Consider the following 17,268-nt stretch of genomic DNA (forward strand, 5'->3'; position numbering starts at 1 on the left):
CTTTTCTCCCCTCTTTTTCTCTGTCTTCTGATCCTCCCTCACCTAATTTCTCCTTCTTTTTTCTCCTAGAAAGGAAGCATGCCACTAAATGAAAGAAAGATACCAAATCTGGTTTGGTTTAATTTGCAATATCCAAAGTACTCTGGATACTCGTAATTGAAAAGGTTTACATAACTGAGCCATGTATTGTAACTTGCTTACATTTACCTATATTTAAACATCAGTACCCTATGCTACTTTCCTGAGTTTTACATAACTTTGTAAAAATAGTAATAATCGCATTTTTTACGATCAACTCACACAAATAATTGTAAACATTCTCTGAAACCCTTTAAATTACTTTACAGTTAGCCATCATTCCATTTTATGTTTGACAGAAATGGCAAATTTCATGATTTTAGGATTTATTTAGACACTTCATGGCCTTTTGAATGATATCTTTTCCTTTAGAGCTATAAAGTCATTTTTCTTTTTATTTTTTTCCCCTCCTCCTATCCACGTTGCTGCTGGCAGAGGAGGACCACTGCCTGTCTACTTGTGTTGGTCTTATAATAAGATTGAAAGTCTGTTCAGTACATTGATTTTTTTTCCCCCAACAACTTGATTACTGCAATTCCCTGTTAGTTGGCCGCTTTTCAACTACAATATCAAATTGCAACATGTACACAGCCGAGCTACCAGACTGGTGGTCTGCAACCACATGTTGGGGGAGAGCAGAACCAGTTTGATTCTTTTTCTTCAGTCTCTTTTCAAAAAGGTGTAGCATGGACCATAATCTCTTTTATTTTAATACAAATTTTTCATATCTTTTTCTATAGTGAAAAATTTTCAAGACCATATCACAGTAGCAGGGAAATAACCCGCAAAAATCACAGACACACACAATATGTCTTTTGTAGAAGTTAACTGCAAGGGTTCCAGTAACTAAATTCGACTTTATTAAAGTATGGAGAGGGTGCCTGGGTGGCTCAGTAGGTTAAGCATCTGACTTCGCTCCGGTCGTGATCTCATGGTTCCTTGGGTTCAAACCCCACATCCTGCTCTGTGCTGACAGCTCAGAACCTGGAGCCTGCTTCGGATCCTGTCTCCACCCCCTTCTCTGCCCCTCCTCTGCTCATGCTCTGTGTCTCTCTCAAAAATAAATAAACATTAAAAAACAATAAAGTATGGAGAAAATTGGTTAAGAGTTGCACTGTGACTATGATGAGGGAGCATAAGGCAAGTTGACACCCAGCAAACACCACCACCCTCTCCAGGTGGGATACCTGTGACATTCCTCAGGCACTCCAGGCTCCCCTAAAGCTAAGAGAAGGAGAAAACAAGTGGTTAACTGATAGAGATCACAGTCATGCAGGCCAGGAGTCTCCATCAGTTTGTAAATGTAAATTATAAGAAAAAGGCAATCTTCTCAATAGCCTAACCTCCAGAAACCCACAGATTCTGTTTCCTGGAGCCTTAACCTTCCCTCTCCCCTCCATGGTGATGTGGGGAACAAAAGCAAGAAGGAAATGGTAAATAAGATTAAATTTCTTTATAACCTGCAGCCCATGGAAAAATACTTGAGGCAAATACATAGTATCACATTTCTCCAGGAACTCCCTACTGTCATTAATGCCTTATTAGAGGAAAAACAACCTTGGTTTGATGATAGCTAGGCCATCAGTACCTTAGGAGTCCCCTTTAGCACCTTAAAGTCATTCTGGAGGCCTCCCTTTTGCCTCTATCTCCCCCAACTACATAGTATATAACCAGCCACTCTTTGCAACCCCAGTGCAGCTCTTTCCTCTCCCTGTGTTTTAATAAAATAACCTTTTGGCACCAAAGACAGCTCAAGAACTCTTTCTTGGCTGCCAGCTCCGGACCCTTGCCATTCCAACACCCCATCAAATATACCGCAAGAGGAACTGCTTGCTCTGAGTGCCATCTGTCAGAAGCATTGATGTGCTTAACAAATTGCCTTTCATTTAGCAGAATGAATAAATAAATGAATGAAAGGAAGAAATTACAAGAGTGATGTGTCTTGGAGAAAACTGGAAAATATTCCGAAAGAAATTTCAGAGTTTGGTTTTGAAATATTGGCATCAGCATAAAAAAAAAAAATTAAAAAATGACACACACACATATTACATAGACATATAACTTTAAAATACTGACATTGTTGAGATAAAATAATTATTGAATCTTTATGTAATAAAGCATCAATAAATGAAAGGAGAAACATACTTTAAAGTATTTTTTGTTTAATATGCAAAATGCTTAATAGTTCTACCACATACAGAAAACTCGTTTTAACTTTGAAGAAAAATACAAATTCATTATTGGATAAATTCAGATGGTCTTGCACTTCATAAGGAAAATGCATCTGTTAGTGACCAAAACATAATACATCTGAAGCTTTGAGATACATTTTTATACTTAGAAAATGGACATAAAACTTAGTAATCAGTAGGTTGTGGCTAAATTCATATACTCACATAGACCTATAATGCCTACTTTGCAATTCTGAAATCCAAACAGGTCTAGAAATCAAAGATTAAATAATTAATTTAAGTTTTTAATGTGGGTAGCTCATTTGACAGCCAAATTTATCTATATTCTTTTGATAGTAAAATCTCACTTCAGCTGAAGTGTCTATTTATAAGTATTCATTATCACAGTACCATTGTTATGAGGCCATTTATTACTATTTACTCCACTTAGTAGGACTATTCATATGTTTTTCTACAAAAATATCAACCTACTTTATTACTTAATATTGTTCTGAAATCCACTGGATTGCTATATAATTTGTGGTATTTGTACCCCATTACCATTCTGAATGGATTACCTAGATTCTAAACAGTCTGAATTCTGAAACACTCTGGTTCTATGGGTTTAAGATAAAGGATCATGGAACTGTACAGTGTTAGTGTCATTGTATAAGGATTTTTTTCATTCATTCATTCATTCATTCATTCAACAAATACATGTTCTGCAACAACTACATTCCAAGGAATGTTCTAGGCAATGGAAAGATGAATAGACCTCAAATAGCTTACAGTCTAAAGGAAAAGACTTATCTGAACAGAATTGCATTTAACTTTGGTGAGTACTAGAGAGATGGAGGATTAAGAGGGTTATGAATCCTTTAACCTAGCCTGTGGGACAGGGGTTGATGAAGGAGATTCTTGCATGTGAGGAAAACATCTTGGTGCCAGCTGAAATCTCCATGGAGTCAGATGCACTAATTGGATTTAGTGAGACCAAATATTGGATGTGAAGGCTCAGACAAAGATAATCTAGCAAAACTTGATCTGGGATCTCCCACATAGATGACTCTGGCTGAAAATGAAGAATGAGAAAGCAAAATTACTACGCATAAGCAAAGGATAGGATTGTTTGATTTATTCAGAAGATTCCAGGATGCTTGTGCAGGATTTTATGCAAAAGCTGAGATGATCATGATTGCTTTATTGATATTGGATTTTTTTTTCACTAAATAATTGATTGGAAGGAGCTAAACCCAATAAATATCTGGGATACCAGGTAGTAGGTTGTTGTAGTAATACAAATAATAATAGATGAAGGCCTTAACTAAGACAATGCTCTGTGAAATTGTACTTCTGTAAAGAATTTTCAAATTCATGTACTCCTTATATGGATTTAAAATGATGTTAACTTTTGTTTATTTATTTATTTTTGAGAGAGAGAGGGATATAGAGAGCAGGCAGGGGAAGGGCAGAGAGCGGATGGGGAGGGGGGTTTGGATAGAACCCCAAGCAGGCTCTGTACCATCAGCACAGAGCCTGATGCAGGGCTTGAACCCATGAACCGTGAGATCATGACCTGAGCCGAAACCAAGAGTTGGATGCTTAACTGACCAAGCCACCCAGGCACCCCTATGATGTTAACTTTTGATAATCAGGTTAAAAGACGAAACTGATGCTGTTAGTCTATATCAACAGTTCTGTACAATATATAACCATGACAACAAAGAAAAAAACCAAAGAGATTAGGCTAGTAAATTTGAAAAAATACATTGCTTTTAAAATAGTTTTTTTTTTTTTTTTTAAAGAACATCCTATCATTTATCTACTGTGGCTTTGAGTGAAACTGGGAACATATTCCTCTTTTAGTTCAAGACAGTAAGTGTACATGCAAAGTAGTAATCTCTGGAACTTCAAGAGACAGAAAATCACAACCTGTCCTCCATTGTTTTCCTATACCACTCCACCTGTATTAAATAGATGATTTTAATGTACTAAGTAATAAAATAAGAACTATCTTGAAAAGAGTGCTGTGTGACAGGCATGGTACATACATTATTGCATATATTCCATAAAAAACATCAATAACATAAATGTTATAGATATCATTTTAAATGTGTTTTTTATGTTTATTTATTTATGTTTTTAGAGAGAGAGAGAGAGAGAGCGCACTCATGGGCAAGGAAGGGGCAGAGAGAGAAAGAGGAAGACAGAGAATCCAAAGCAGGCTCAGAGCTGTTAGTGTGGAGCCCAACGTGGGGCTTGAACTCAGGAACCATGAGATCATAACCTGAGCCAAAGTCCCACGCCTAACTGACTGAGTGACTTAACCAGGGATCGAGATATCATTTTAGAGGTCTGGAAATGAAGTTTAGTAAATGAAATAATTCCTTTTAGATCTCAAGCTTAGTAAATGGCAGAGCTAAAATTTCAAGACTAGCTAACTTGAAAGTCATGCTTCTCTCTCACTGCAATGAGTGAGAAGCCAAACTTAATAACTACAGGTATGTTCTTGACGATCTTTGACAACTGGCATGTATAAAAATTTAATCAAATGCATTTTTTAAATAACTCAGTGCTAAATAACGAGTCTGAGAGCTCCAGTGTTGTGTTTTGACTCACATTAATTTGTTTCGTCCTATGAACATTCAGTTTCATTCTTGTAACAACCAATAGTAAATTTCTTCTTTTTTATTTTTTTATTTTATTGTATTTTTAAATTTTTTTCCATCTTGATTTATCTTTGAAAGATAGAAAAAAAGGGCATGAGCAAGGGAGGGGCAGAGAGAGAGGGAGACACAGAATATGAAGCAGCTCCAAGCTCTGAGCTGTCAGCATAGAGCCCAACATGGGGCTCTAACCCATAAGCCTTAAGATCATGACCTGAGCTGAAGTCAGAAGTTTAACTGACTGAGCCACCCAGGCACCCCTCTTCTTTTTTAACTGAAGTATAGTTGACATACATTATGATAGTTTTAGTGTGCAACATAATGATTCAACTTTTATATATATTGTGAAATGATCACCCATAAAGTCTATTTAAATGCTACCACACTTAGTTACAGCATTTGTTTTCTAGGCTGAGAAGTAAATATTTCTTAAACAGTAAATATTTTCACCTCTTTTTCCTCCTTGTCCACCTTCTCTTCTTCTTCCTATTTTTTTTTTCTAAAATGGCAATTAAAGGTTCATGTCAGCTATAAATAGTTTCTCCCCCCCCTCAGCTATATTGTATATAATTGGTATACAAAAGACTACACATAATTAATGTTTACAGTTTGTGAGTTTGGATGTATCCATACACCCATGATACCATCACCACATTCCACAATCCACAATCACAATCCACCACAATCACAACTCCAAAAGTTTCCTTATGTCCTTGGGTTTTGTTGAGGGGAGGTAGGGTTGTGTGCATGAGTGTATGTATGTGTGGCAAGAACACAACATGAGATCTGTCTTCGTAACAAACGTTTAAGTACACAATAACTTATAGTTAACTATTGGTACTATGTTGTACAGCAGATCTCTGGAACTTACTCATGTTGTATAATTATTAGTTTGTACCTATTGAACAACAAGTAAAATCTAATGTATTCATCAGAGAATATTTTATTCAGTTGAAGCCACGATAACCTATCTATTCATCAGCTATTTTTATTAGACATCATGATTTGTGTGAATATTTTGAGAAAAAAAAAAGCAGCTGAAGATAAAAGCCAAAGGCAAGGAATACAGAGCTGGTTGGGGTTAATGGTGTCCTCAATAGTTCCACAAAATGAATTTAAAACTCCCTGGGTGAAAGGTCAGGGAGTAAAGTAGTAGCGCATAAACCATTACGGCCATGCTCTCAGACCCTGCATGATCAGGGGTCATCATGAGATTTGTAATAAATCACACAGATTAATTTGACACTACACCCAGTGTCTTTAGATTCTATAAATCTTACGTGCAGGGTTCCATTAATTTAAAACAAAACACTCAGGAAAAGTCTATAAAGCCAGATAAAATTACCTTTTTTTCCCCAAAAGTGACCTTTATTTTGTGATCTTCCAAATTTCAGAAGAACTATTGGAAACCCATTTATCTAAAATGTAGTTTCTAGTGAAATACACTTGTCCAAAAGCTACCACTATGAAGGGGACTTTTTGCAACATTCTGGCACTACATAAAACAGAGAGAAGTGGTCTGTATGTCTTAGCTAGTAGCTACATTTGGAAGGTGGGATAATTTGCTTTGATTCTTCTTATTACTCCTTGCTACTACGTAAACAAAGTTGCAGTTATATTTTCACCAAAAATGGGGCTAATGTTTGCAGTTTTACATATATATTACAAAAATTTAATTTCAATATTTGTTTAGCTAAATGTTTCTGGATGTTAAAGAATTATGCTACTCTAAACTATTCTGATTATAAACTTTTTTTTTTCAACGTTTATTTATTTTTGGGACAGAGAGAGACAGAGCATGAACGGGGGAGGGGCAGAGAGAGAGGGACACACAGAATCGGAAACAGGCTCCAGGCTCCGAGCCATCAGCCCAGAGCCCGACGCGGGGCTCGAACTCACGGACCGCGAGATCGTGACCTGGCTGAAGTCGGACGCTTAACCGACTGCGCCACCCAGGCGCCCCCTGATTATAAACTTTAAAGAAATGTATAATACAAATCAAGGCTTTATTTCTTTTTTATTATTACTCTAGAAAATAATTGTAGACAACTAACCTGACTTTAATTATAAACTTTATCAACAACCAATTTCTCTTATTTTCCAGTCTCTAGTCTGTGTTTTAAGTGATCTTTTCAGCTTTTCCACAAAATAATCTTTCAGAAAAGCAAGAAACGCAAGGTTTCAAATTGTTTTTAGTAATAACATCAAAGTACTTTTAATGAAGAGAAGTAGGTCGATTAAAAACAAGTTTGAAATAAATGACAAGATAATGAAATACCATTTGTATTCTACATCTATCATACAGAATAAAGCATAATAGCTTACCACGACATCTATTAAATCCTTATGATAAACGTTCAAAATTATTCCGATCATAAAATAGCTTTAGGTCTTTCAATCTGTACTGCTACTGTTTAGAGAGCAAGAGAGAGAGAGAAGAAGGACTCTAAAATATGCAAAATGTGGCAACAGTTTTAATGAGATGATCACTTGATGAACCCTGCTAATTTTTGTGACTCTGATCACTGGTGGCATGAGTGTTACAGTTAGTTGTATTTTTATCCTTATGCTTAGCTAATATACTATCATGTCTGTGCCAATTTCCAAAGATAGCTATCTACAAGTGTAGAAATTTCTTTAATCATTTCCAGACTACCAGTTGCTACTAATACAGATTCGGCTATTTAGATTATTAATTTAAGTGACTACACAGGTGATTCATTTGTTTAGAGAAAAAAAAATCCACAAGGCATGAATATTCTCTATAATTAATATTATTTCTGATTAACTTAATTGCTAAAATAATAGAGTGCATGAGTTCTAGAATTATATATTGTTCTTATTTACCCACTACTTATGCTTCAGAATGAACACCCCAGAGCTTAATGAAGGGTGAAAACTTTGGAGAAAAGTGGTTTAATTATGTTTTCCAAAGAAATAAAATCAATATAAAAATCTATTATAGGAACTGGCTCACACAAGCTGAACAACCAGGAAAGCCAGTGATATAATTCAGTCTAAGACCAAAGGCCTAAGAACCAGAAGTTCCAATGTCTGAAAGCAGGCAAAATAACCGCCCTGTTTTTGTTTTGTTTTGTTTATTTTTTGTTTTTTTGTTTTGTTTAATTTTAGACGAAATGCTACAGTGTCATGTTTACAAGTTTTAAATGTTTAGTTCAACTAAAAAAAAGATTTTGTCAGTTTCAATAACTGGAAAATTTTTAAATATTGGTATCAATAAATGGACACAAATAAATGGATGCAAATGACAAATATGTTTCTCACTACTTTTTGATCTATATCAAGAGGACCTCTAAGAAGAGATGCATAGCATTGTGTCAAAATGTTGGCATGGGGCACACTTTCATGTTACTCTTGATGGAAATCTCAAAAAGAATATTTTCTTGTTGTAAGGTCAAAGGACCTCTCATTCACTGCTCGGCCTTTCAAGGAAATAGTTCCTGAAAAATGTTTTTCAAGAAGAAAGTAAACTGCTAATGGAATGAATTTAACTACAGATTTTATCATCTTTCATCTCAAATCTGTCTTCCATTTTGTAATCTGACTATAGAAGACATATTATTCACAAAATCACTTGCACTAGAAAAACACACACACACAAAATTGCAATATTGCTTGAAAGTATTCTCATCAGTTAAACATTAAATATTGTGATGTTTACTTGTCTTCACAGACATTATTTTCTAAATATAAGCAAGACCAGCAAAATGGCTATGTTACTTGCTCTCATCCAACTTTATGGTACAGAAACAGTTTAGACACAGTTTACACAATTGGTTGTTTAAACCTGATATTTGACATATTCAAGTGCCCAGTTTGATGCTAGGATTGTTTTGACAAAGAATGAGCAGTTAAGGACACTGGTGACAATAGAATAACTTTTCCTTGTGATTTGCCAACTTACTCCTCCCCCCCCACTTCAAATATATTTCTTTCCTAAGATTATCAGATTTTGAATTTTCATACAACAACAAACACATACCATATGTAAATTTTCAATCATTTGAGTCATGTAAATTTATAGAAAAAATTATTTTACAGCCACATAAAACATAAGATTGCCTGACATATTATATGGCATTTGACCTGCCCACTCTTGTCATGATTTTAAAGAGAATAAAAGCTCAAATATTTTAACTGAATCTCAGGGTAAAATCAATGCTAAAGGAAGATGCATCATTTTTATTTCTTTGGCTTTGGACATTCCTTGACAAATCGTTACAATCCTTAGTTTGAGAAGCGCAACCTGAAGGTATATTGAACTTTCTCTTTTTTCATAAAGTGTAAAGATTTCCCATGGCAGAGTGGTCACTGCTGCACATTAACAAATATTTGGGAATTATAAGCATCTTACCAATTATGAATGTCACTAACGCAAGATTTGTAAGTGGAAAATAGGCACTTACGAAATAGAATGGCAATTTCAAAAACTATGTTTAGGTCAATAACTGCATTGAAAACAGAAGTTTGTTTTAGTATGTGTACTTATTCAGTTATATTAGGAGTGCCTATAATGTCATAAAGTGTTCTAAATAAAACTCCAGAATTGCTGGTAAGTCAATGAAAGCTATTTACTGATTGACCTGCCTCTTAATCAGTGAATGAATTATGTTGTGAGTTAGAAATGTATTTGTAATTATATACCTAGGATGACTCCAAAACACAGGAAATTTTTTGTCATAGAATTCAGTACAAAATTTCAGTCCAACTAAATATTATAAAGCCATGTTCCTCAAAATTTCTTAACTCATGTCTTTTTATAAGAAAAAAAAGTCTTTATGTGTTGTTTGATTCTTGAAATTGTATAAAATATTGTGAACAAAAGTTAAAATATATTGATTTAAATGTATTGATTGATTATATTACAATTTGTAATTAGCTTATTTACTTAGTTTATGTAGATATAGTCTTAAAAAACAATATTCCCGGGGGCACCTGGGTGGCTCAGTCGGTTAAGCGCCAACTCTTGGTTTCGACTCAGAGCTTGATCTCACAGGTGCTTGAGTTTGAGCCCTGCATTGGGCTCTGCACAGCTAGCAGTGCAAAGCCTGCTTGGGAATTCTGTCTATCTCCCTCTCTCTCCCCTCCCCAACTTGCACCACCTCTGTCTCTCTCAAAATAAATAAATTAATTAAAAAAAACCCTAACATTCCCAATGCCTCCTCATACTTTCAATTCATTCTGCTTTCCTTCCACAGCTCTTAGACTTACTATGGTTTGCACATTTTCAGAAAGAGTTGTGGGAGTGGATAAAGCCAAAGAAGCTGTTTCTAGAAGGAAGAAAGGTTTTTGCCATATATTTGGAAATCGTTTTCTTTTTTTTTAACTTGGGTATTACAAGGCAAAAACATGGGTATATTTCCGGAAAAAATTGTTTGAGAGCTAATGGTACATATTTTACCTTTATGGTAAAAAAAAAAAAAAGCAAGCTTTACTAGTTCATGTATAATAATATACATCTCTTAACTAAACATGAATGTATACCCAAAATAAAGTAAAACTAGGTTTAATCACATACTGGTGGAGATATGCAATAGCTCTTACAAACTTTCCATAAAATTGAACCCATACCAGATTGAGTTTTTATTGTAACTACCAACTTACAGAAAATAAAGATCATGGAAAACGTTAAATAGTGATGCCAATGAGATGAAATCAATAAATTTAGGTTTGAGGAAATCCTGCAGGACAAATAACTAGTTGGAGGAAAATAATTTCCAGTTTGAGGAAAAGAGATGGGAAAAGAAACTACACATTATAAAACAAATGATTTAAAAAAAAATATGAACAAATTACAATTCATGGACCTTAACTTTATCTGGATTTGTACAAACAACTAGTTAAAGGATAGTCTTAGTAGTGTGAAAACTCAATGGGCATATTAATTAATGTTCTTAATGTTGTGGTTATGTTTTTTAAAATACTCATTTTTTACATATGTATACTTACATATTTATGGATGGAATAATGTGCTGTCTGAAATTTGGGAATGCTGGACATATACAGGGCTTTGATGTTATTAGACTATACAAAATTACAGTGGATCCACCAGGATTCATTATACTCGTATCTCTATTTTGTTATGTGTGTGAAATTTTCCATAATGAAAGTTAGAAATAAAAAAGAAAAGTAAAATTTGGAGAGATAGACTGAACTCAGACAATTTGCATAGAATGGAAATTTTTGAGGGTCACAGATGAAAATAGAGTGAGTCCAGGTATGATTAGTGTTTTGAGGCAACACTAATAAAGAAAAGCAAACCAAGGAAATTAACTCTTTTTAAGTATGCATTTATTTTTTAAAACTTTTTCAATGTTTATTTATTTTTGAGAGAGAGAGAGAGAGAGAGAGACAGAGCACAAGTGGGGGAGGGGTAGAGAGAGAAAGGGAGACACAGAATCTGAAACAGGCCCCAGGCTCTGAGCTGTCATCACAGAGCCCACACAGGGCTCGAAGCCATGAATCATGAGATCATGACCTGAGCCGAAGTCGGATGCTTAACCGACTGAGTCACCCAGGTGCCCCTTAAGAATTTAAGGGCATTTAAACATGGGGCACCTGGGTGGCTCAGTGGGTTAAGTGGCCGACTTCAGCTCAGGTCATGATCTCGTGGTTTGTGAGTTCGAGCCCTGCGTCGGGCTCAGTGCTGACAGCTCAGTGCCTGCAGCCTGTTTCAGAATCTGTGTCTCCCTCTCTCTGACCCTCCCCCGTTCATGCTCTGTCTCTCTCTGTCTCAAAAATAAATAAACGTTAAAAAAAAAAATTTAACCTTAATCTTAAAATTTATTTTTGCTCTGACAAAAACATGAAAATCTTTTGCCAGAAGTAGCAGTTAAGGATTGTGAGAAAGTTCCTTGGAGGATAATCTTGCCTTTTTGTTTATTTCACTCCCAATTGTCCCCTTGTTGCCCAAGAAGTTTGAAGACTGCGCTTTGTCTGATTCTCCATACACAATTTCCTCAGCAAATGAACCTGCCATGACATTGCTTTTACTTTCTCAAAGAAGCTGGCTGCTTTGTTTCCAGATATGTGTATCATGGGCAATATTTATTTAAATAAATCCTTTACAATCTGTACTGAAAGACAATATTTTCAGAGCCATACATTGTGGGCCAGCAGCATTGTCACAACCGCTGCCTTGAAATCTTAGGGTTATAACTAAATTAAGAAGTCTCTTTTGACACTAGCTATAATACATAAGGCATCAGGATAGCAAGAATTTTGTCTTTTTCATTTAGTCTCAAGCCTTTGGTAATGCCAGATTTCAGTCCCTAACAAGTGATCAAAATTCCAGAATCTGGCTTATTTTATTGCTGAATAAATCACTAAATATGAGGCTAATTACAAAAGAGATTGCTGCTATTTATGGGCCAAATATATGTACAATCTCAACAGACTGGATATAAAGAAATTTTAATCAGGAAATACTAAAAATATGTGGCAAATAAATAGACATTTTGTTAATGTATTTTCTCCTGGGGTTTCCTTGAAGGTTGTTAAAATTATTTAAGGGAAAAGTCATAAACTCCTAGGGAATACAATTCAAAAATTTAGAACTAATCATATTATTAGCAATGTGATCATTGCATTTCAAATTAAGATAGGTTTAAGTCATTTTGCTTTAATGTCAGCTTATCAATTTTTTTAGCACCATATGAGCATTATGTAATTACAGTGAATTATACAATTATGTGATATGAGATGCCTTGGTAGGTTTTACTTCTAAAAATGGAATGATTTAATTTGAATTGATTGTTGTTTATATACCATTAAACTACATGCATGAGCTGATCACATCATAAAAAATAGTGCTTGCCATGATGGCAATTAAAGAACATTTAGTTTGATATCAAAATAACAGTGGCAAGTTTAAAATTCTAGCCTTTAATGCGACAGTTGTAAAATACGTATCTTGACTTTCTGCCTCAGTTTATCTATTATTAAAGTGAAGATAAAAGATTAGTGACACTTATATGTCATGTCAAAATAATGAAAGTAACCATAGGGAAGAGAACTATTTGTAGCTACAGATATAAATTCGAGAAATACTATTTATAAACTATTTTCTGCATTTCAATATGTTTACATTCTGGTCTCAAATGTAATTAATTTTATCTTAATTGCCATACTCAACCTTTTCTCTATTCATTTTCTTAGCATCCACCCTGCCAGAATTTGCAATGTAGGCTCTGATTCATGGACATTCTCTTCCTCTGGATTCTCATTATCTTGTTTTTATTTCTAACTCTTTTTTGGCACCTTCAGTTTCTTTTTCTTTCTTTCTCTCTCTCCCTTCCTTCCTTCCTTCCTTCCTTCCTTCCTTCCTTCCTTTCATTCTCTTTCTCTCTTTCTCTCTTTCTTTCTTTCTTTCCTTCTTTCTAGAGAGTGCAAGCAGGGGAGGGGTAGAGAGAAAGGGGGGCAGAGGATCCAAAGTGAGCTCTAGGCAGACAGGGTGACAGCAGTGAGCCTGATGTGGAGCTTGAACCGTGAGATCTTTGCCTCAGCCGAAGTTGGATGCTCAACGAACTGAGTCACCCAGGCACCCTGGCACCTTCAGTTTATTTCAACTAACGTGTCTTAAAACCCATGACAATGTGCCATCCATGTACATATATATTATTTAAAACTCTAAATAACATGCCCAAAGTCTCTACATGAAAGTAAGAGATGGTCAAAACAACTCTTTGTAATAGGTAACGCCCTCTCCTCTTCCTTTCTTGCTTCCCACTCTGGATGTGAACATTTCCTAGGTTTATGTTTCTGATCAACTCTTCTCTACAAGAGAGCCAACTCTTCTTACAATCGTAACTAGTACATCCACGTGGATGAGTTTCAAACTTATATCTTTAAGCTTGCCTTTCCATCTAAACTTTCACTTCATTTTGAACCGGCTACCAGACATTTCCACGTGAACATTTTTCTAGTACGTTCTAGTGCAACATATCTAAAATGGAAATCATCATCCAAGCACCACCTCATGCCTATACTTCTGACATTCCAAATACAACACTTCAGTCACTCAGACAAGAAATGTTAAACAGTCCTTAATAATTACCTCTTCTTTGTCTCCTACAGCAAGTAAGATATCGTAAACCAGAGTATTATGTTGTTATTATCAACCACAATTATTTTTGCCTTTTAACTCCCACCACTACAAAGTCAGCTCAGCGTTCTGCCACTTCCTATATTCAGCTTATTAAAGGAGATCCAAACTTTATTCTTCTCTTGATCAAAATATTGTGTGAATACTTTTTTTCAGAATAATTTTCACAAAATGATTTTGCATTACTTTCCTTAATTAAAAAGCCTCAGCAGCTGTTCCATTTCCTTTAGCATAAAATTTATCTTGTGCACACTTGAACTTCTACCCTGGCCTGTAGAAAACTTCCAAGTCTTCTACAAATATCATAACTATCCCTCAATATGAATCCTTTAATCCCAACTTGATAAAATGAAACACTTTGGTGAAAAAAAAAAAAAAGCAAAGACCTAGATGTTGTATTAACCATGGATCAAAGTGGTCATACGGAAAGCTAGATGATAAACATAAAAACAAAGATCAGGAACAATTTATACGTGGTCTTGAAAGTAAGTGCAGGATTCATTCATACTATATTTCAGGCTAAAAATTTAGACTTTGAAAGTAGTCAGAGAAAGAGAAACCCAGCTACCAAAGGGTAATGGTCTTGAATAAAAGCTAGGAATTCCACTTGTGGTAGACTAGGATTGAGCAACACATGTACACAATGAATTTAAAGTTTTAGTCAAGTAGCCAAAGAACAGTAAATGTGGCATGGGACAAGAACTTGAGCCGGTGGGTTTAAGAATAACAGACCAGGAGTGGATCAAGTTGGTAAAGACAAATACAAATGTGGAAGTCTAAGGATTAGCAACAGGTAACTAATGAATTAAAACAAAATGGAAAGGAAATAAAAATGATGTCAATTTACAAATAGTCAGAAGAAAGAATATTTAAGTGGGAGAGAAAGTAATTTAAACTTGCCTATGATACTGTTATTGTGGCATGTACTGACTTTGGTATCCAGAAAAACTGGTTTGGAATCCAATTTCTTTTACTTCCTATTTATACTAGCTTTGTGTTTTGTATATAAAGTGCTCAGCACAGTTCTGGGCAGAAATGAAATAATTAATAAACAGGAGTTTTTAATATAATTTTCCCCTGCATCCTTCAATCGGAAGCTTCCCAATATGTAAGGACACTTTGCCTTACAGCCACATCACTTCTGCCTCCACAGAAAAAGTTATAAAACTATTTATGTGTCAAAACCCTTAAGTTAAAATCAATTGCCTGAAAGAAAAGTTGTCTGTAATATTGTTCTTACTTTGGATAAATAATGATGTAATAAGGTCATCCTTCAGCTAATTGGGAAAACTTGTTACATTATGGAAGATATATTCCTTCATTCTGCTGTATACCTGAAATGATGGGTTGCTCAATGCCTATAAATTTGTGTCAACTGATTGATTATGTGACAACATCATGTAGCATTTTCCTCCTGGACCTTATGAAATCCATCCGTGCTGGCTGCCACATATAAGATCATGGAAATAGTCAACTCTTTGTAGTTTAATTCAAAACCACCCCATTCTTAAATAACTTATTTTGTAAATAATCTACATTTTCTTTTTAAACTGTATAATGTATTCCAAACATATAGGAAAGCAAATTATAAATAGATAAACATCCACAGTGTTTATACATGTATTTAAAATGGCTTGATATTATGTTTAAAAATTTAAAATAGAGATTGACCATGCATAGCAAAATAAAATAATTTTATGTAATGTATCTATCAGCCTAATAAGCTATATAATCACAATCAGATGATTTGTTCACATGCTAATCAGAGCAACATTTCAGTATTTGTCATTTATTGTTGTTGTTGTTGTTGTTTTTGCATATATGACTTGGTTTTAAACTGGACACATTGACACCTTTTTAGAGATTTTTAAAAATCTGTGTAGTGGGTTCCAGATATGGCAATAGACCTAATAAAGACAATTAACCCTGACAGTTTCTATTGCCTATTTCAAGAGGTAATAGAAATATGGCAAAAGGGCATGAAATGCCCCATGATATCCTGGTGATAAAGCTTCTGTTACATTGTTATTGAACACTGTGATAATATCAGCAGGAGAAATGCTTTTAAAGAGTTGGACAGAAGTACAGATGGCTTCTCACCAGGTCATTTTGTATTTCTCACTAGTCTATCTAGTCAACCAGTGTATCATATAGAGACAGCAGAGGTAATTAATCATTTTTCTTATATTTCAATTTGATTACCATTTGGATATGGTGGAGTTAATGATGCAATAATAATAAAAAACAGACTAAAATTGATTTTATTTATAACATTTTGAACAATAAATTTAAAGTCACTCATCACCATTGTTGCCTCAAAAATATTTCATGAAGTTATAATATCTCTTTCATGCAGAAATGAAATATTCTACTTAAAATGTAATGTGTAATATTGTTTTAGAAAAGAAGATAATTCCTCTAGTAATACCAACCTAGATACCTTTCATCTTTATTTGAATCATGCAGGTTAACATTTGGTTATGAAGTGATTGGTTTATATTACATAAACTTCTGTATTACACACACACACACACACACACACAATTTTTTACACTCATATAAACAGTACAATATTTTAGAACAAATGAGCAAAAATTCCTGAATAAACAAAGGAGACATTTGATATATTTCCTTTTAAAAGTTTTAAGTGCATGCTTCTTTTGTATTTTACTTTAAAATTGTATTTATTTATTTAATTTATTTTTAATATATTTTATCCTCATTTTATATGCATGTTTACTTATATGCATGCATAGTTATACACAAATGTGTAATTAAAAAAAATAATAGTGCCTGATGATTATTTTGTTTTATATAGCTTTCATTCTTCTAATGTCTATATTGTTAATGATCTTTTACATTATTGGATATCCTTATTTTACATAATTTTAACATTTATTGATGTTTTCTTAAAATATTTTCATTTTTTTTTACATTTTATTTATTTTTGAGAGAGAGAGAGAGAGAGACAGAGCACAAGTAGGGGAGAGGCAGAAGGAGAGGGAGACACAGAATCTGAAGCAGGTTCCAGGCTCTGAGCTGTCAGCACAGAGCCCGACATGGGGCTCGAACTCACAAACTGGGAGATCATGACCTGAGCCAATGTCGGATGCTCAACTGACTGAGCCACGCAGGGGCCCCTCTTAAAATATTTTCTATAAATTATAATTAAAAGTAAATGTTTTCAGTTACCTCCAGCCCATATGCTCTGTAACCAAGAGGTAATCCT

Source organism: Acinonyx jubatus, chromosome B1 (genome assembly GCF_027475565.1).
Source record: "Acinonyx jubatus isolate Ajub_Pintada_27869175 chromosome B1, VMU_Ajub_asm_v1.0, whole genome shotgun sequence".
In the NCBI taxonomy this organism is placed as follows: Eukaryota; Metazoa; Chordata; class Mammalia; order Carnivora; family Felidae; genus Acinonyx; species Acinonyx jubatus.